General features: G+C 49.3%; 2 protein-coding genes across 2 annotated transcripts in view; both read right to left on the bottom strand.

Annotated features, from left to right (window-relative positions):
- Positions 1-21992, bottom strand: part of LOC116436886 (zinc finger protein 660-like) — a 163335-nt gene that overhangs the window by 123551 nt on the left and 17792 nt on the right. The gene's annotated exons all lie outside the window — the stretch shown is intronic.
- The window catches only part of LOC116436931 (zinc finger protein 79-like), a 509410-nt gene that overhangs the window by 478828 nt on the left and 8590 nt on the right, over positions 1-21992 (bottom strand). The window lies entirely within an intron of this gene.

The following is a 21992-nucleotide window of genomic DNA, read 5'->3' as shown; positions in this document are numbered from 1 at the left end:
ACAAACTACAAACCCCCACGGGCAGGAGAACACTCGCAGCCCTGCCCTCGGAGACGTGCCACAGCTCCATTTACCCGCTCCTGTTCCCCGTGCTCCCCAGAGCCCTTTTTGAATCCGACCGCCGCTGGCCGGAGGAAACCTCACCCTATGTGGGGGTGTCACCCCCTTTGCTCTGCCCACAGAGCTCCTGAGCCGCCGGCGGCCGCAGCCCCTCCCCGTGGCCTCAGGTCCGGCCGGGACCCCAAGCTCTGTCCCCACACTGATTTTGGGGGGGTCATGTGTCCACCCCAGCCCTGCTGTCACTCTGCCCCTGCCTGGCTGCTCCCAGTGTTCTCAATAAAGCTTCCCAGTTTGCCCTGGTCCTGTTTATTGGGGAGTGGTGGGGAGCTATTTGGGGGGGCTGAGACAGGGGGCGGGCAAAACCCAGGGATGGATTGCGAATAGGGACCCTTGTGTGTCCCTCCTGTGTCACTCTACAAATCCCAAGGTAGCACCCAGCGAACCCCAAGAGGCGCACCAGTAACCCCCTAAGAGGACGGAGTGGGAGAAAGGATGGAGAGAAGCAGGCAGGATTAGGATGGAGGAGGAGCAGGACCCTTCCCAGCTCAATTTGGGGTTCCAATCCCTCCTTTCCCTCAATTCAGACAGCTCCTGGCAGCTTTTTTCTGGGAGGAATCCCTGAGTTTTGGTGGTTTTGGGGTGCGGTTTTGGGGTGCAGTTTTGGAGGTGGACAGCTCTGTCTGGCCCTCCCCTCTTTCTTGTGGCCTCTCAGCTGCCCCCAACACCCTGGGGGTGCTGCAATTTCCTTCGTGGGGACAAGGACCTTCATTCCCTTCCAGGAGCCCAATGCTGGATGGGGGTCCAGCTCAGGGGGTCCTTGAGCAGCTGCCCCAGAACCTCCACCAGGGTCTCCCAGCGCAGCCGGAGCCGCTCGGCCTGGGGGCCCCAAAGCCCTCAGCAAGCCCCAAATCCCTCCCAGGAACCCTCAACTCCGTCAAACCCAGCATCCCCCACATCCCCTGCAAGTTCCCCCCATGGCACCGCCCATGGCCACGTCCTCGCATATCACTGGCCATGTCCCCCCATGTCCCCACCCATATCATTGTTCCCTACGTCTGCATCCACGTCCGTGTGTTCCTCACTCTCCGTGTCTATGTCCCACCATGTCTGTGTCTCTCCGTGTCCCATGGCTGTGTGTCCCCATGTCCCCACCTGTGTCTCAGTTCAATTTCTTTATTTTTGTAGCTTTGTCAAGGCAAACATAAAAGCCACACTAGTCTCAGTCCATAGTCAAGAAAGGTAAAAAGATTTTTTATTTTCTCTACTGCTATTTTTATACCTCTTCACAATGGCTGTGGCCTAATTTAAGATTGGCTGCTTAGCAATGACAGGGCTGTCTAACAATGATCATTCCGGCAGTAAAGCAATCAGCTATACAAGCAAAAGTATAGTTGCTACGTTATCCGCAAGTGCTTCCTTGTACACTCTCAAAGTCCCATAACAAGAACATCCTCCCCTTGTGTCCAGAACATCTTCTCTCATTGATTATCTTCTTGGCCTTCTCTGTGGGTTTTACTAAAGCTGCAGAATCTCACTGTCATATTCTCACGGGTAAATTCTGACTGTTTTCAGGTCTGACTCTGTGAGATTGTCCGTCCGGCTGTCAATCTCCTCAGGTCCCCCTTTTTTTTTGTATTACAAAGGCAGAGTTTATTGACTTTTGCAGGGCCCTTTGCAAAAAAGACAATAAACACGGCACAATGAGCAGGATGCAAAAAATAACCAATAGGATCAGGCATCCAATTTTAAGTAGATTTTTGATTTATTTTGCAATTTGCTAATTTCCAAACAGTTGACTTTATCAAATTTTGATTTTTCACACAATTTTGACACACTTGTTTGTAATTCTTTAATGTGGGCATGAATAGATTTCGAAGGATCAGACAAATTCATGCAACACATTCCATCGAAATCCTCACATCCATGTCCATGTGCTAGCAATAAAAAATCACTAGCAGCTCTCTTTTGCAGTGTAGTGTGCGTTACTGAACCACCATCTGTTAATAATCTGGCTAAAGCAAGCAAAGTGGCATTAGTCTGCCGAGCTAACCAACATCCTAACTTGCTTAACAGTCCCAGTGCTTTAGCAGATGCTATTTGTGGAGAAAGGAAGGAAACAGCCCCTCGAGTACCTGGCGGCGAAAATTTGGCGTTGTCATCGCAATCAGGGACAAATGCATGGGTGCTGCGTTTTCCCCTCCGTGGTTTATGCTGTAAAATCATAGATGTGTCAGGATTAACAATGAGAGTCGTTCTAAGCTGCAAGGACCTCCCTTGATGTGTGACGGAATCGCAGCCCATGCTCGGTCTCCGCAAATAAAAAACACCCCTGGAGGCAAAGCCAGAGGAACAGTAGTAGAGTGTGAAATACGTGGTGAACTGTAATTGCACCAGGCACTTTTATTTGCAAATATGGGTTGCTTAGGAGAAATATCCCATACCTCAGACTGATCAGATCCAGAGTAATTGAACTTAACACAAAGGTCCATTTTCACAGATCCTAAAAGCTCTATTTCTTGCAGCTCAAGAGTTGCAGGGGGAGGGTATGAAACCCACTGATCCCAAGCAGCAGCGTGATTGTTTGATTGTAACAGCTTGCTAACTGTCCTACGCTTTGGCCAGGCACCTATTGGCAAGCCAACCAGGCAGGTAGGAAAAGGATTGTCAGGAGTAGTGGTGCTAAGCACAGAGTATCTTGCTCTGTCGCATTGGCCAGGGTAACCCACACGTTGGTTCTTGGCTGACTGACAGGCCAAGCAGAAACAGCAGGCACTAAGCTCAGCAAAACTGACAAGTACCATATTGGCACGTGCATTTTTCTGTTACTCGTTGCCATTTGCACTCCAGTACATCCCAGTGCAAGCCAATACCCTTGATCACAGAGATAATCAGTGCAATACAGTCCTGCTTGGTCACTGGTGCTTGATGCTCTCTCTGGTCAGAGGTAGCTCGAACTACACTGCCAAGGTCATCAGCCTGTGTTGCTGTTACCCTCAGGATCTGGACGAACAGGCAGTGGCATGTTCTGCTGCAAATCAGGATGCACACACCTTGCTAGCACCCACCGTGCTCCAGTACCTGTGGAAACACAAGTGTATCCACGCCCCCAAGTGACAAGGTCCCAGGGGTCTTCCCACTGGCTGGTGAGCAGATTCCTTACCCGTACTTTAGCTCGAGGCAAATGTGTTTCACTGGTGGACGGCAAGGAATAAAAATTATTTAAAATTGAGGGATTGTTTGAATGAGCCGGTATGGTCAAGTGATTGATGGTATATACAGCTTTCAAAAGTTTGGACTGTGAGGTTTCCCCTTGCATTCTCTCTTTTTGTTTTTCTAAAACAGTTTGAAGTGTGTGATGAGCATGTTCAACGACAGCCTGACCAGTGAAAGAATGAGGAATACCAAATTTGTGAGAGATGCCTTACAAACCTAAGAAATTCTTAAATTTCTGAGAGGCGTAGGCTGGCCCACTGTCAGTTTTCACACAGGCAGGTATGCCTAAAGCAGCAAAGGCCTGCTGCCAGTGCAAAATGACATCACGGGCCTTTTCTCCAGCATGAGCAGAAGCCCATATAACAGAGGAAAAGGTATCAAAGGATACATGTACATATTTAAAACAACCAGATTCTGCAATGTGTGTAACATCAGTCTGCCAAAGCTGTAGGGCCAAAAGACCATGGGGATTTACTCCTAAGGGCAAACGTCCGTTAAAGTTATGACAATCTGGGCAGGCACTAAAAATAGCACGAGCTTCTGTAGGTGTTAGTGAAAACTGTTGACACAATGTGCGTGCATTTAGAATAAAAAAAGGTATGAGATGTTTTAGCCTGGGTGCTACAGTGGGGATTCTGTAACACGATGTATCAAACAAGGAGTCCCCTGGAAAAGAAATATATATGGACCGATTCTTGATAGATGTTTCAGAGATGTTTATTTCTCCAGCCGCATGGCCAGGATCTGCCGAGGAACTGCGGCAATCACAGGACCCGAGCGTCCTTGCCCGCGCAGGGAAACACAAACCAACCAATGGGGAACGAGGCTGACCAGGGGCGAGGGAAACCCCGTGCCTCCCCCCAGGGCCCCTCTCCCAGGGCTACATGGCAGGGGGGAGGGACCCTGACATTTCACCCGTTTATTTTTAACAAAAGAGATGTAAAACATAACATTGAAAACAACTGGATAAACATAACAAGGACAGTTTTAAAACAAAATAAGCCACCCTCCTGAGTCTTTAAATGTCCCAACAGATTCTCTGAACATCTTAAGGATGACAGAAGGGAGACAGGACTCTCTGGGCATGCTTTGTGGGGAAACTGATGCAGGAGAGGGTTTAATTTCTTCCCTCCCCCTTTTCATCCCCCACTCGGCATTGGAAAGGGATTTTTGGGGAAACAACTGGGGAAAGGTATGGTTTTGTGAGGGAAACCATGGGTGGAAAAATGGATTGGGAATACAGTGGAGGTAATAGGATATAGGATAAAACGGAAAGGTGAGATTAGGAAAAAGAGACTCGGGGGGGGGCTCATAATGGGGATATTGCCTAAAATGACTACGATTTTTATATACTGCCTTTTACAGAAATACCATCATGCATAGTGACCTCCGCCGCCTGCAAGCCTTTTCTACCTTGTACAATTTTGAATTCCACCACCTCTCCATCTCCCAAGCTTGGGATGTACTTTTCAGGGTTATTCTTTTTAATAGCAGTTCTATGAACGAATATGTCTTGCTGGTTGTCACATCTCGTTTTAAACCGTAATTTTAACATTATACCATTTTACTATTCCTAAAACCTTAGCTACGGTGATCTTTTCCTTTTTCCGAGTGGCTGCTGTTTTCTGTCTCGCTGCGTTCTTGCTTTCGCTTGCTCCCATGTTGGAATTGCCAGGGCTGCTGGTGCTGCTGGGGCCGCCAGAGCTGCTGGTGCCTGCGCGCTCTTCCCAGGGTTGCATTCGGGGCCGCACAGGCCAGGCCGGGCCGCACTGCTCCATTCTCCGTGTGTCGCCTCCTCTGGTCACAGCTTTGCTGCCGCTGCCAGGCATTGCACCCACGTCTCGGCTGGGCCCCTGAGCGATGACCCCCCGCGCCCTGCTCCAGCACGCATTTTGGCTGGGCGCAGCTCCGCTCCACCGCTGCTAGCCACCGCCCACGCGCCACCCCTCTCAGTTGGGTGTTCACAGGGCTCACTCCACCACGCGCTGCACGGGACCGGGTGGGCACTGCTGGGTCACACCACTCCTGCCGTGCCTCGCTCCGCCACCGACACTGCAGCTCGCATCATTCTGCCTGCGTGCGGGAGCTGCCTCACTGCTGCTAGGAGAGGGCTCAGTCCACGTGGCCTGGGTCACACGGTCCCTGAGCCAGTACACAGCTGACATTGCTCAACAGTCTCTGTCATTAAATAATATCCACGAAAATATTCTTCCGTCAGCATATATTTTGACTCAAAAATTAACTGTGTCCAAACAGTCTTCCAAAAGTCTTTGGTAAGAATTAAATCCCAAGAAACATAGAAAAACCATGAAAGGAAATGTTTCAGTTGCTTTTGACCTTAAATTAAGCTAAAATTTACAAATTGTTGTTCAAGAATCTTTTTAAGATAAATGTCCATATGCGGCTCTGAGAGCCAAGAGTCTTCCCCACAGTTCCTCCATAGTTTAGATATGGAACAGCAAAACAAAACCAAGAAGAGGAATCCAAAGTTTCTTTACTCACACATCAGTTGCTTAGGGATCGGGGATGGTTCTGCTCGCAATTCTCCACCATTTGATACAGTGGGGATTCTGTAACACGATGTATCAAACAAGGAGTCCCGTGGAAAAGAAATACATATGGACAGATTCTTGGTAGATGTTTCAGAGATGTTTATTTCTCCAGCCGCATGGCCGGGATCTGCCGAGGAACTGTTACAATCACGGGACCTGAGGGTCCTTGCCCGCGTGGGGAAACACAAACCAACCAATGGGGAACGAGGCTGACCAGGGGTGAGGGAAACCCCGTGCCTCCCCCCAGGGCCCCTCTCCCAGGGCTACATGGCAGGGGGGAAGGGACCCTGACACCTGGGCTAGTTTATCTGGCTGAGGAGCTGCCCGAACAGGATTAGCTAATGCATCAGCATGGGCATTACATTCTGCAAGAAATCCTGATAGGTTTGTATGGCTTCTAATAAGGAAAACATAAAAAGGATAAATGCGTTGCAAAACAGCTGTCCATAAAGCCTTTAGCAAAAGTGTCTCGGTTTGAAAGACAGGTGTCTGCCAAGGAAGGCAGGAACCTCCCTTGGAATGGAAGAAGGAAAAATTGCAACCCCCTTCCCTCCGAGTTATTATAATTTTGAAATCAAGGGGCTTTTAGGCAAAGATATGGGAAATAGAATAACAGTTCTTTACTATTATATATCTATATGTGTATAACAAGGCACACAAACAACAATAACTCTGGCAGTAACAGCAAACAATCACAAACCCAGTCCCAGCCTTCTCGGCTGTCAGGCCCTTTCCCCTCGGGTGCAGTTCCACTCGCAGCCGGCAGGGGCGCTGGCGGCTCCCGGTGAGCAGGGCAGGTGCGATGGTTCCCCAGTGGCTGCAGGGGGCACTCTGGAGCAAGGGATGGGACAGGACAAAAAAGCTTCACAAACCCCTGGGCAGCTGATCCCAGTGTCCAGCTGGACCCTCGGGAACAGCAGGCTGGAACAGCAGGGACGAGCACAAATCCTGGGTGGCAGATGAGATGTATTGAACTCCAGAGCTGCAGTGAGAACCCCCCAGAAGTCTGGGCAGGCAGGGCGTGCGGGGCTACAGAGTAGCGAAGGCTCGAAGCAACTGCAGGGGCAGGGCGGCCGCAGCCTGGCTCCCAGCAGGGCAGGGAAGGCAGGCTTGGGATTCCAGGGTTTCTCCAGTAGAAGGAAAGCAGCCGAAGAAGCAGCCTCTCTCTCCGTCCAAACACCTGGAACTGACTGCCCACAAACCTAGGTGGAAGAGATGCACCCCTCCCACTGTGGCCAGGCCCTTTGTTTTTCTTAAGTAGTAATTTGTCCCCCTGGCAACATGTATGGGGGAAATTCCTTTAAGAGAAAAAGAAAACAGGAAGAGAACTAAAACCCCAACATTATCCACCCCGAATTTTTCTCATACTAACATGTTACATGAAACTTAACCCTTTTAACCGTACATGTACATGCATCACCCGAATTATATACATATATACATGCAGATACTGATACAAGTACAGAGCCATGGGTTGTCCATCCTAAAACAAGGTCCCCTTGAGGTATGCATCGGGTCTCTCCATCCCTTTGCATCACCCACCAGGTGCAACCTGGTCCCTGAGCAAAAACAACCCCACAGATGGGTTTGTCTTTGCTCGAGGCAGAATTAACCCAGTTTTTCCAAGCATACCTCTCACGTGCACCACTGGAACCTTATCCCTGTCTGTTGTTTGTAGGGGCTCGGATTGGGCAGGGCCTGCTCAGCTGGTGGAGCCTCAGGTGTTAATGAACCAGGTGCCTCTTGCTAAATGCACCTCCCAGTTTTTGAAAGTCCCCCCACCCAGTGCCTTCAAGGTGGTTTTAAGCAATCCATTACACTGCTCAACCTTCCCAGCTGCTGGTGCATGGTAAGGGATGTGGTACACCCACTCTATGCCATGTTCTCTAGCCCAGGTGTTTATAAGGCTGCTCTTGAAATGAGTCCCATTGTCAGACTCAATTCTCTCAGGGGTACCATGCCTCCAAAGGACTTGTTTTTCAAGGCCCAGGATGGTGTTCCAGGCTGTAGCGTGAGGCACAGGGTAGGTCTCCAGCCATCCAGTGGTGGCTTCTACCATTGTGAGCACACAGCGCTTGCCTTGATGTGTTTGAGGCATGTGATGTAATCAATCTGCCAGGCCTCCCCATACTTGTATTTGGATCATCACCCACCATACCACAGGGGCTTCACTCGCTTGGCCTGCTTGCAGGGCATGTCTCACAATCATGGATCACCTGGGAGATACTGTCCATGGTTTGATCCACCCCTCGATCTCGTGCCCACTTACAGGTGGCATCTCTGCCCTGATGGCCTGAGGCATCATGGGCCCATCGAGCTAGGAACAACTCTCCTTTATGTTGCCAATCCAAGTCTATCTGGGACACCTCTATTTTTGCAGCCTGATCTACCTGTTTGTTGTTACAATGTTCTTCGTTAGCCCGGTTCTTGGGGATGTGAGCATCTACATGACGAACCTTCACGGATAGCTTCTCTACCCGAGTGGCAATGCCTTTCCACTCCTCAGCAGCCCAGATTGGTTTTCCTCTGTGCTGCCAGTTTGCCTTCTTCCACCTTTCCAGCCAACCCCACAGAGCATTGGCTACCATCCATGAAACAGTGTAGAGGTAGAGCTTTGGCCACTTTTCTCTTTCAGCTATGTCCAGAGCTAACTGAACAGCTTTGAGTGCAGCAAATTGGCTCAATCCACCTTCTCCTTTGGTAGCTTGTGCAACTTGTCGTTTGGGGCTCCATACAGCGGCTTTCCATTTCCAGCCAGCACCTACAATTCGGCAGGAACCATCAGTGAAGAGGGCATATTGTCTCTCACTCTCTGGTAGCTCGTTATATGGTGGGGCTTCTTTGGCACGCATCACCTGCTCCTCTTCTTCTTGAGAAGATAACCCAAAAGTCTCACCTTCCGGCCAGTTCATAATTATTTCCAAGATCCCAGGGCGACTTGGGTATCCAATGCGGGCACGCTGCGTGATGACAGTGATCCATTTGCTCCAAGTAGCGTTGGTGACGTGATGCATGGAAGGAACCTTTCCCTTGAACATCCACCCCAGCACCAGCAGTTGGGGTGCCAGGAGGAGTTGTGCCTCTGTGCCGATTACTTCTGAGGCAGCTTGGACTCCTTCATAAGCTGCCAAGATTTCCTTCTCTGTGTAGTTGGCTTCAGACCCTCTGTAGCTTTGGCTCCAGAATCCCAGTGGTCAGCCCTGAGTCTCACCAGGCACCTTCTGCCAGAGGCTCCAGGACAGACCATTGCTCCTGGATGCAGAGTAGAGCACGTTCTTCACCTCTGGCCCTGTCCCAACCGGCCCAGAGCTACTGCTTGATCTGGGCAAAGGCTTGCTGCTGTTCTGGGCCCCAGTGGAAATCGTTCTTCTTTCGGGTGACCAGGTAGAAAGGGCTCACGATCTGGCTGTACTTGGGAATGTGCATTCTCCAGAAACCTATGGCACCTAGGAAAGCTTGTGTTTCCTTCTTGTTGGTTGGTGGAGACATTGCTGTGATCTTACTGATGACCTCAGTGGGAATCTGACGTCGTCCATCTTGCCACTTTACTCCCAGGAACTGGATCTCTCGGGTAGGGCCCTTGACTTTGCTCTTCTTGATGGCAAAACCAGCTTGCAGGAGAATCTGGATGATTCTCTGGCTCTCCTTTCTCAAATACCTCTGATGCCATATTCCCCCACACAGTGATGTCATCAATGTACTGCAGATATTCTGGGGCCTCACCCTTTTCCAGTGCAGCCTGGATCAGTCCATGGCAGATGGTGGGACTGTGCTTCCACCCCTGGGGCAGTCGGTTCCAGGTGTACTGCACACCCCTCCCGGTGAAGGCAAACAGAGGCCTGCACTCTGCTGCCAGAGGAATGGAGAAAAAAGCATTGGCAATGTCAATAGTGGCGTACCACTTCGCTGCTTTGGACTCCAGCTCGTACTGGAGCTCCAACATGTCCAGCACAGCAGCACTCAATGGTGGAGTCACTTCATTCAAGGCACAATAGTCCACAGTCAATCTCCATTCCCCATCAGACTTGCAGACAGGCCAGATGGGGCTGTTGAAGGGTGAGTGGGTCTTGCTGACCACCCCTTGGCTCTCCAGCTCACGGATCATCTTGTGGATGGGGATCACATCACCTCGATTTGTCCGATACTGCTGGCGGTGCACTGTCGAGGTGGCAATTGGCACTCGTTGCTCTTCCACTTTAAGGATCCCAACTGCAGAAGGATTCTCAGATAGTCCAGGCAGGGTGTTCAATTGCCTAATGCCCTCTGCCTCCACAGCAGCAATCCCAAATGCCCACCTGGGTCCTTTTGGGTCTTTGTAATAGCCATTCCGGAGGAAGTCTATGCCCAGAATACACAGGGCCTCTGGGCCGGTCACAATCGGATGCTTTTGCCACTCCTTCCCAGTCAGGCTCACCTCAGCTTCCAACAGGGTCAACTGCTGTGATCCCCCGGTCACCCCAGTGATGGAGACAGGTTCTGCCCCCACATGTCCCGATGGCATTAAAGTACACTGTGCCCCAGTATCAACCAATGCATCATATTTCTGTGGCTCTGATGTGCCAGGCCATCGAATCCACACCGTCCAGAAAACCCGGTTCTCCCGTGCCTCTTCCTGGCTAGAGGCAGGGCCCCTCTAGCCCTGGTTATCATTCTTTCCCTGGGCATACATGCCAGATGTCCCTTCAAGGGGATCTGACATATCATCCTCCCTTCTGTAATACCTGGCAGCTCGGTCACGGGAGGCTGAGGCTACCTTCACCTTAGCGGAACCCCCTCGGTTAGTGCCTCCCTCCTTGAGTTCACGCACCCGCGCTGCCAGGACAGAAGTGGGTTTCCCATCCCACCTTCTCACATCTTCCCCATGGTCACACAGAAGAAACCACAGCTCAGCTTGTGGGGTGTACCCTCTCTCTCTAGCAGGGGGACGACGGGCTCTTACTTGGGGGCCTGTGACTCGCACTGGTGCCACACTGATCTTCCTCATCTCCTCCCTCATTTCCTTCCTCATCTCCTTCATCTCCTCTTTGAGGCCTCTTTGACCACAGCAGAGACATGAGCCTTCAGCGGACCATTGACCATACTGTCATAATTCCTGAGCTTGTTGGCAACAGAGCCCACTGTTTCTCAATTATTGTCAGCATCAATCGTTGCAATGAAGGTGGTGTATTGCGATGGCCCTAGCTTTGCCAGGTTCCACATCATCTGTCCTGTGCACCTGACCTTATCGGGGTCATTATCATGCTGTCCATCCCTCCCAAAGAGTACCTCTAATATTGCCACCTCTCTTAGCTGCTGGATCCCTTCCTCAAGTGTCTTCCACTGCATTCTATGATGATACTCCTGCATTCTTTCTTTGTGAATGAACCTTTCTCTCACACTCATTAAGAGCCGCTCCCAGAGAGAAAGGGGCCGTGGCTCCCTCACAAATATCTGGTCCACGCCTGGGTCCTGGGTCAACGATCCCAGATACCTTGCCTCACCACTATCCAGTTGCACACCTGTGCCCATAAGGTCCCAAACCCGAAGCAGCCAGGTTGTATAAGGCTCACGCCCCCTTCGCACACACATGGTCTTTTCGCATACCACGGAGACTGTCGTACGACAGGGACTCAGTGATGATTTCCGGCTCTGGCTCTCCTGCTGGTTGTGAGGGCCCTGGTTCCCCATCATCATTAACTGGTCGTACTGATTTGGTCTTACACTTCCTCCTTTGCACAGGGGTGACTGCTGCTGGCTGTGATTGTCCTTGTGGTTCAGCTGGAGCCTGGACGGTTGTAACATCCATGGGTTCCACTGCTGCACCATTGGACTCACCCTCTTTGGGGCAGGGAGAGGGTTTTTCACTAGCTGAGGAGGTGTATTCCCTTAGCAATTGGCATATCCCCTGGCACACCTGGCCCATCTCCTGGCCCATCTCCTGGCGCATCTCCTGCATCCCCTTCACCAGTACCCTCACCCAGTTTGGGTAGTCCATTTCTGAGGTGGGCTGTTGGACGGTATCAGGCTGTGGGGCAGGGTCAGGCTGTGGAGCAGGATCTCTAGTGTCTGGGGCTGTGTCAGGCTCTGTGGTAGGATCTCTAGTGTCTGGGGCCGTGTCAGGCTCTGGGGCTGGATCAGGCTCTGGGGTAGGATCTCTAGTCTCTGAGGCCAGTGTCTGGGTAGTTATCGAAGCCAATCTCATCTCTGAGTGCTAAATAGAGTAGGCCTATCAGCACCAGTTGGTTAGTACCCAGAGGGAATCTAAACCCTTCAAAAATTGATGGGGTGGGCCCAAAGAACTGGTTGAGAGATTGGGAGAAAACTTTCCCTGGTGTCATTTCCTCACAGAAGGTACCATTTTTAACATAACCCCAAAAACATGCACTTAGTGTGTGATAGCCCTTTACCCATGTACCCACATTCCAGAGGAAGTTAAAACCCATTAATTCCTCACCTTCTCGACCCATAGTGCAAACTGGATAACAGCAATAGGAGCCTTAGTCAGAGGACCCATATTTAGGTAAGGAGCTGCAAAGGGGAAGAATATAGCCATGACCACCTGCCACCCGAACTGGGTAAACTATACCACATAGTGCTGCCTAGCAAGGTTCCTATACCCAGCACACAAAATTAAGTTATCCAGGAACTGTTACTCCTTTTTCACTCCTTTCTCTTAATGCCCTCACGCCCTACGGTTGGGTGCCAAGATCTGTCTCAGTTTGAAAGACAGGTGTCTGCCAAGGAAGGCAGGAGCCACATTTGGAATGGCAGATGTGACCCTCTTCCCTCCGAGTTATTATAATTTTGAAATCAAGGGGCTTTTAGGCAAAGATGTGGGAAATAGGAATAACAGTTCTTTACTATTATATATCTGTATGTGTATAACAAGGCAAACACACAGCAATAACTATGGCAGTAACAGCAAACAATCACAAACCCAGTCCCAGCCTTCTCGGCTGTCAGGCCCTTTCCCCTCGGGTGCAGTTCCGCTCGCAGCCGGCAGGGGCGCTGGCGGCTCCCGGTGAGCAGGGCAGGTGCGGTGGTTCCCCCGCGGCTGCAGGGGGCGCTCCGGAGCGAGCTCGGGGAGCACGCGGCACTGGCGGCCTGGGATCCCGGGAAGGGATGGAACAAAGGCTTCACAAACCCCTGGGCAGCCGATCCTGGTGTCAGGCTGGACCCCTTGGGAACAGCCAGCTGGAACAGCAGGCTGGAACGGCTGGGATGAGCACAAATTGCAGGTGGCAGATGAGATGTAGCCGAACGGGAAACCCCCCTGAGGTCTGGGCAGACAGGGTAGGCAGGGCTACAACGTAGCGAAGGCTCAAAGCAACTGCGGGGGCAGGGCGGCCACGGCCCAGCTCCCAGTGGGGCAGGGAAGGTGGGCTTGGAATCCCGGGCAGAAGGAAAAGCAGCCAAAGAGAGCATCCTCCCTCTCCATCCAAACACTGGGGACTGACTGTCCACACACCCAGGTGAAACAAAAGAGTAGCCAGATGCACCCCACTCCCAGGGGCTAGGTCTTTTTGTTTTTCTTAAGTACCCAGCAATTTGTCCCCCTGGCAACATGTATGGGGAAAATTCCTTTAACAGGAAAAAAACCAGGAGAGCTCCTATAACCCCAACAACCAGTTGGGGAGATCCAGTACCCTGACCCTGCAAAGTCTGCCATCCGTCCTCATATCTCCAGGTGACAATTGCTGTTCTTGTTTTTCCTGGCCCATCTGTAAATACTGTAGGCCCATCTACAGGAGTTCGAATTAATTTAGGTTTTGCTGATAATGGGGTGGTATTCAGTGATTGTAATAATTTATGTCTGGGAAAATGGTAATCAATTTGTCCTGTGCAGCTCTGCAGAACACTTTGCAGTGCAGAACTTTTGGCCAAGGACCACTCAAAATAATTTTGCTGAATAGGAGTAGAAAATTTAGCAGGATCAATTTGCAGGCATCGGTATTGACACTTAATAATTAACTGAGCAATCAATTCAAAAATTGTAGTGACTGTTTTTTTAGGTTTGTGAGGTAAAAACATCCATTCTAGAATATGCAATGGGTCAGGGAACTAATGATCAGACCATTGTGCAATAATACCTGTTAGATGAAATTCTGGAATTACAAGAAAAACAACGACATCAATGTCAGGGTCCACATGGTACACATGGCAATTGGAAATAGTTTGTTGCACCTTATCTAAGTCTGTTGAGCTTCAGGGGTTATCTGTCAGGGTGAGTGTAAATCTGAATTTCCTGCTAATATATTGAACAAAGTTGTACAGTGGTGAGTTCTAAATAGGGATGCAGCCAATTAATGTTTCCTAACAATTTCTGTGCATCATTTAGAGTGTGCACTGTAGTGTCAAATTGAGCAGATTGAGGGCACATGGCACATTAAAATATTTCTAATCCCAAATATTTCCAGGGTACTTCTGTTTCGATTTTTTCAGGTGCAATTTGTAATCCATATTTGTGCAGAGCTTTTAAAAGCTCTGGCTGTATGTTTTGCAAATCCTGTTTGCAGGGAGATGCTATCAGTATGTCATCCATATAGTGATAGCAAGAGGTGTTAGGGAATTGTTCTCTGATAGGCGATAGAGCTTGGGCCACATACATTTGACAAATAGTTGGACTGTTTTTCATACCTTGTGGTAAAACTTTCCATTGATATCGTTTCACAGGCTCAGCATTGCTAACAGCTGGTACTGAAAATGCAAATTTTGGTCTATCATCAGGATGCAAGGGAATTGTAAAGAAGCAACCTTTCAAATTAACAACTAAAATGTCCCATGTTGCAGGAATCATGGTAGGAGATGGCATGCCAGGTTGCAGTGCACCCATACTTTCCATGACTGCATTAATGCATCGCAGATCGTGCACCAGTCTCCATTTGCCTGATTTCTTTTGATTCACAAATACAGGAGTGTTCCATGGCTCTATGTGCCCTTGCAATAACTGCTCATCTACTAAATTGTTCAGGGTGGCAAGTTTCTGTTGTGTTAGAGGCCATGGTGCCTGCCACACTGGCTGGTCAGTTTACCATCGTAGGGGTGTTACTGGGTGGCAACCGCCCTGCACAATGATCCCTATTAAAAATTTGTGCCAATCGTAACTCCCCAAGTGGCCAAAACGTCATGTCTCCATAAATTTAGAGGTGCAGCAGTCACATATGGGTGAACTGTAGCAACCTGGTTCTCTGGATTTTTTATGAGCACAAAATGTGTACTTAAATAACTTTGTGTCATTACCCCAAGACCTGCAATTGCATTTCCCGCTGCAGTGACAGCCACAAGTTTGGCCAATCATGAAATGAAATTACTGTGACATCTGCTCCCATATCAATCAGCCCTTTGATCTTAACAGTCTGTGGCTGTGCCCCTTTCAGTGTTAGCTCACAGATCAGTTGCAGTCTGCTCGGAAAGTTGTTGAGTCCAAAAAACCTGAGGCGTGCTGGTAGAACCGAAACCTTGGTCTCCTGTTTCTTTAAGTGCGGTCCTGGGAACACAAGACTTGAAAGGTACAAGTTGAGCAATATGAGTTTGAGCAGGTGTGACTGCAGGAGGAGTGGGTGTAGAAACCATTGCACATATTTGTCCTGTAAAGTCTGCATCAATTACTCCTGGATGCACAAAAATCCCTTGCGAAGTAGCACTGGATCTTCCTATTAGCAAAGCACTTAAGTTTTGTCCTCTAGGTCTATGTGCATCCAAAGGCACTTTATGAACTGCAGGAGAGTCTATAATCACTGCGCTGGCGGTGCAAACATCCCTCCCTGCTGAGCCTTTTGTTCTGCCGGCAAGCCTGTCACATAAACCTGTGCTGGGCGCAGCGGTTCCTGGGGAAGTGTTTGTGTCTTAACGTGCTGTCCCCTCGCGTTCAGTCGGCAGTTTCCCTGATTTTTGAGAGGCTGCCCATTGGCTTGGAAATGAGATTTACATTGTTTCACATAATGTCCTGGTTTACCACATCAGTTACACAGAACTGCTCCGGGGGCTGCTTTGTTGTTAGCTGCTCCGGAGGACAGGGTTCTGTGTGGGCACTGAGATATAAAATGACCAGGCTGTCCACAGCTGTAGCAGTTACATGTCATTTTAATAGCTTCAGCAACAGCTGTAGTAACAGACTCGGTTAGCATAGCCATTTGATGTTGAGCAGTTCCTATTTTTGCACATGCATTAATCATATCTTTCAGTGAGGGCTTTTTCATAGGCAACAAATCAATAGCTTTCCTACATTCCTCATTTGCATCGTCTCATGCCATTTGTAAAATTAAAGCTTCTTTTACATCTGCATCTACTATTTGTTTTTCTATCGCATCCTGAAGGCGGTCTAAGAAGGCCATAAAAGTCTCATTAGGGCTCTGTATAATAGTCGTAATCTGTGGATACAAATATGCTGCTAGCAAGAATTTTCTTGCTTCCTTCCAGTCCCGTGAGATATATTTCTCTCTCATGGAAGACATTAGTCGAGTTCTATAAACTATGAACACTTGCGACCTTGCAAAGCTTTGTTTATAGTCCAGTAGAAAAATATCTCACGGGACTGGAAAGAAGCAAGAAAATTCTTGCTAGCAGCACATTTGTATCCACAATAATCCATAGTCAAGAGAGGCAAAAAGATTTTTTATTTTCTCTACTGCTATTTTTATACCTCTTCACAATGGCTATGGCCTGATTTAAGATTGGCTGCTTAGTAAACAATGACAGGGCTGTCTAACAAACAATGACCATTCAGGCAGTAAAACAATCAGCTATACAAGCAAAAGTCAATTCGTTACATATTATCCACAAGTTCTTCCTTGTACACTCTCAATGTCCCATAACAAGAACATCCTCTCCTTGTGTCCAGAACATCTTCTCTCATTGATTATCTTCTTGGCCTCCTCTGTGAGTTTCACTAAAGCTGCAGAATTTCACTGTCATATTCTCACAGGTAAGTTCTGACTGGTTTCAGGTCTGACTCTGTGAGATTGTCAGTCTGGCTGTCAATCTCCTCAGCAAGCAGCGCCGATGCTGTTTTAAAATCCCTTGCTTATGAAAATGCTAATAATGAATGTAAAAACCACCTAGTTTCAATACGCAACCACGCTGATGCCGAACTTACTGATTACATCAAAGAATGTTTTTACGGCAATTGCCCAGGACTTGCAAGCAGCTAAAGCAACTATTAAGTGCTTTGCATGCGGAGAAGAGGGGCATGTTCGGAAACAATGCCCAAAGGGACAGAAAACTAGTAAAAAGCCAAACCAACCCTGTCCTTGCTGCCAAAAAGGCCTTCATTGGAGCAGCCATTGCCACTCTAAGTTTGACAAGGATGGCAACCCACCCCAAAAGCAGGGATACTTGAACAGGGGTGCGCGGGCCGGTGCCCCTAAACCCAACAGGGCCCAATTTGGCCAATCCCCAATACAAACTCAGGTTTGGCAAGGGGCACCCCAGGCTCCGCTGGCCTGGACGTGGCCATCAGCTCTACAACAGTCTTAAAAGACGCTCCTGTTCATCTACTACCCACTGCTGGTTTTGGTCCTCTACCATTTCAAACTCATGCTTTATTATTGGGTCACTCTTCTACCACTCGAACTGGACTGTTTATTTTACCAGGCATTATTGATGCAGATTATAAAGGAGAAATCAAAATTATGGCAACTCATACTGCTACCAGCAATTCCTTGTCCAGTGCCAATACTGCAGCAGCAATAAACAGTGGGAGCTTTGGGAACACAAGTGTTCCTCAGATCTTTTGGTCCAAAGTTATTGGAACCCAACAGCCATTACTCACCTGCCAAATAGATTTAAGTCTTTTACAGGATTGGTTGATACTGGAGCCGATATATACATCATAGCGCAGGAGTGGCCTCCTGACTGGCCCTTGGCACCCTCTATGGCAATTGTCTCTGGAGTCGGCGGACATCAAATACCATGGCAATCAGCCGAAGAACTACACATCGTTGGACCAGAAGGCAAGACAGCCACCTTCCGATGTACTCACAATGTACACCTTGTATGTACTCCCGATCCTGGGCACTTTGTGGGGGTGAGGTTTACTGACTTAATGGGGCTTGATCATTTCAACACATTTTTGGTAGGGACCACTGATGAAATGCTGCTTCTGAAACTTACATGGCTTACTGATAAGGCGGTATGGAAAGACCAGCGGCCCTTAAGAGGTGAGCGGCTTCACCAAGCCTGAATCCTTGTACAGGAACAACTAAATTGGGTCACATAGTCCCCTCCACCAGCCCGTGGAACACACCTATCTTTGTTATTCCTAAGAAATCGATCAAGTGGAGACTTATACAGGATCTCAGGGTAGTCAATACAGTCATGTCACCTATGGGGTCATTACAACCTGGAATACCTAACCCCACGATGCTAGGGACCGAGTCCAGAGAGCTGGCTGGATAAACGACACGTACACCAATATGATTAAGCATCGTTCTCCCTTTATTGTTCAACTATGCCAACTTATATCTACTTTTGCAATGATTCACGCCCAGTCCCTCTAGACAGCCTCTAATCAGCGGGGGAGACAACCAGTGTGTGTATACCTTGCCAAGGACTCTCAGGGCTGCCTGCAGCCAGGTGCCTTCCAGGCCTGCCTGCAGCCAGGGGCCTGTTCAGGGGCTTTTCCTCAGCAACCCTGGGTTGTCCAATCTTTCCAGGGGTATCATATGCCCTTTTTCCATAAGGAATCCCTTTACACATCCCCCATTTTCTTTTTGGGCAACCCAGGCCTGGTCGACAATCTTTCGCAGCCCTGCTTTGATGCAGGAAAAAATGCACCCAAATACTATTAAGCCTATTATAACTACAAATACCAATTGGCAGCATTCTACTACCAAGGTACGCAGCCATACGGTGATACCCAGACCCTTAAGCCAATCTCCAATAAGGTCGTCTTGTCTCCCAAAGGTTGTGCAGGCCCCTCTGGAGGTCAGAGAGGTGCTTGTGAATTGAGACAGAGTGGTCAGAAAGATTCATACAGCACATACCTTGGAAATCTTCACAGCTGTGGCCATGGGCTAACAGTAGAAAATCAACAGCTGCCCTATTTTGTAATACTGCATGCCTAACACTAGTAACATCTGCGCTTACGTTGTCAAGCATCTGCGAAGTTATGTTTAGTTCGTCTCTCGCCCAAGAAGCAAGTTTGTGTAATGTTGCGTGCGCCCTAGCCACTGAAGCACCAGGTAAAAACATGGATGCTAGCCAAATTATACTACGACTCCAAAAGATGAGCTCTTCATTCCCTTCACATTTGAGCTCGTGAACTGAACGCCGCACCCTGGTTTCAGTGTGGTGGGTGATATTTAAGAGTTGATGCAAGTTTGGGTGGAACAGGGTGAGTTTCCCTAAGTAACACAGTCCCCCATGTGGGCTGGCGGGAACCCCATTCCACGCGTGGTCCCCGCATATTAAGAACATACTGACAACAAGGCTTTGTGGGCAAGAGTCTGTGACAACTGATGAATGATTGTGGGCATGGTCAGTTGCGTCATCGTCGCTCCAAAAGCCCCGCTCCCAGTTAGCATGTCGGCTTGGATCGCATACAGCGGGTCTTGCGTATCACCTTGGTATTTGCTAGCTTCTCCTTGTGCTAGCCGCTTCCATGTTCACTCCCACAGCAGGAACTGTGAAGGGGTCAACAACAACTGTGCGATGCTGATGCAATCATTAGGACAGAGGACATCTGCTGTAAAGATAAACTGCAGGATGCTCAGTGTAGCTTCGGACCGGAGGCCGTGCATGGTGACCGTTTGCTTGGCTTGCTGCAAGATCTTCCAGTCATGGGGTTCCCACTTTGCGGTGTCCCTGTATCAGTACAGGGCAGGCTAGGGCATCTATGGCTTGCCAATCTCCTTCAATGATTGTGTTACGGACAACTCCGTTCTATCTCCTTCACAATGGATCAGTCCTCGCCGTAGGGGCTGACAGAGGCGATAGCTGTACCTCCTCTTACTGGGAGGGAAGAGCTGTAGGCCCTGTGCCCGGTTCTCCCAATGGGAACGGAGGAATTCTGATGGCTGTCTTGACTGGTGGGTCCACGGTGCTGATGGTGTGGTTTCGCGAGCCTTAGACTCCAGCGCATCCTGACGCGTAGACAATTCAGCAAGCTTCTTCATTAATTCATGCATCATCTCTTGGTGCTTCTCCTCCTCTTGGGGCTGACCCCCGGCAGCCCTGGCTGGCTCTGCCTCCGCAGGTGACAAAGCCGTAGAGGCTGATTCACAGTCGGACGATGATCCACTGTCCGGCAGAGGGGGGTGGCGCGCTGCTATTTTCGGCCGGCGGCTAGGACCGCTTGCTTCTCCTCTGCTCGTCTGCGCCCCGCCCCCAGAGTCGGGAGGCTCTGCTTCTGCCTTCGCTTCCAGTTCTCCCTCAGGCGTCTGCAGGGTAACTTCCTTCCCCGCCAGGTCCAGCAGCTCCTGCAGTGAGCATGCAGGCACTGATGTCCCCTTCACTGGTCAGCCCGAAGAATCGCGCAACTCTGGACTCCACCCTGGCCTCCAGCTGCCGCTTCGTGAGACCCCCCCTCTCTTTCTTTTCTGGGGCTGCCACCCCCCAGCACCTCCATGGCTGCTGCAGCCACCTTCCTCTCTGCTTTCATTTCTGCGAGGGTATTAGTCACGTTAATCCATGTTAATCTGAGAGCTTTAGCTTCTTTACCTTCCTTTTCCACCCTCAATTGTGAACTCCCATAGTCTGTTTCCAACTTCCCACCACTCCTCGGTTGAAGAAAAAAGCGAAGTGCATTTCAAAAACCCTTGTTCCTGGGCCCACATTATTAGGGCATAGAGATCTTGATCTTTTACAGTCTCGTCTCTCTTAGAGAGGATACTGGCTAGGAGACAAGTGGCAGCCTCATACTCCATAGCTGTCTTACCTGCAGGGGCTCACTCGGCCGTGCAAGCTCCAGTCTCCGGCACCACTCAGCTTTTTGCCGGGACACTCCCGCTCCAGCTCTTCAGGCTCCTCACCACTGGTGTGATGATTCGGAATCTTGCCGCGTTTAGGTGAATCGCATTTAAGCAAAACAAGTTGCGTTTAGGCAAACTGCATTTAAGCGAAAAAAACCGCATTTAAGCGAGTAAGATCACTTGAGTCCCTGCTCGGGCGCCAGGTGTTAGGGACCGAGTCCGGAGAGCTGGCCAGATAAATGACACGTACACCGATATGATTAAGCATTGTTCTCCCTTTATTGTTCAACTATGCCAACTTATATCTACTTTTGCAATGATTCACGCCCAGTCCCTCTAGACAGCCTCTAATCAGCGGGGGAGACAACCAGTGTGTGTATACCTTGCCAAGGACTCTCAGGGCTGCCTGCAGCCAGGTGCCTTCCAGGCCTGCCTGCAGCCAGGGGCCTGTTCAGGGGCTTTTCCTCAGCAACCCTGGGTTGTCCAATCTTTCCAGGGGTATCACACGCCCTTGTTCCATAAGGAATCCCTCTACACCACGATGATTCCCGAACATTGGGAATTAGCAATAATTGATTTAAAAGACTGTTTCTTCTCAATTCCTCTGCATCCTGATGAGGCACCTAAATTTGCGTTTTCTTTATCATCTGTCAATCATGAAACGATACCACTGGGTTGTCCTACCCTGCAGTATGAAAAACAGTCCAACCAGTTGCCAATTTGTCGTTCATTCAGCAATATAGCCAGTATGGCAAAAATATCCATCTGTTTTGCGGTATCACTATATGGACGGTATTTTAATTGCCTCCGACAGCACGACACTGTTGCGTGATTGCCTTGCAGCTTTAAAAATAACACTCACCAGCAGAGGTCTGTGCATAGCCACAGACAAAATTCAAACAGAATCCCCTTGGAAATACTTGGGTTTTAAACTACTTGAAACAACAGTCACGCCACAGCCAATAACTTTAAAAACTAACATGTGCACGTTGAATGACTTGCAAAAGTTACTGGGAACCATTAACTGGATTCACCCTCTGTTGGGAATTACAGCAGAAGAATTATCTCCTTTATTTCAGTTGCTAAAAGGGGACCCAGACCTCTCTTCCCCTAGGCAATTGACAAAAACTGCCCAAAAGGCTCTAGAGACTGTAAGTGACAAAATCAACAAGTCCTTTGCCACACGTCGAAACCCAGATTTGCCTTTGAGGCTCTTCCTGATTTTGCAATTTTTGTAAACCTATGCTCTTACTGGCCAATGTGATGCGCAAGAACGTCA

The sequence above is a fragment of the Corvus moneduloides genome, chromosome 31 (genome assembly GCF_009650955.1).
Source record: "Corvus moneduloides isolate bCorMon1 chromosome 31, bCorMon1.pri, whole genome shotgun sequence".
NCBI lineage: Eukaryota > Metazoa > Chordata > Aves > Passeriformes > Corvidae > Corvus > Corvus moneduloides.
This window is presented reverse-complemented; position numbering and strand designations above follow the sequence as displayed.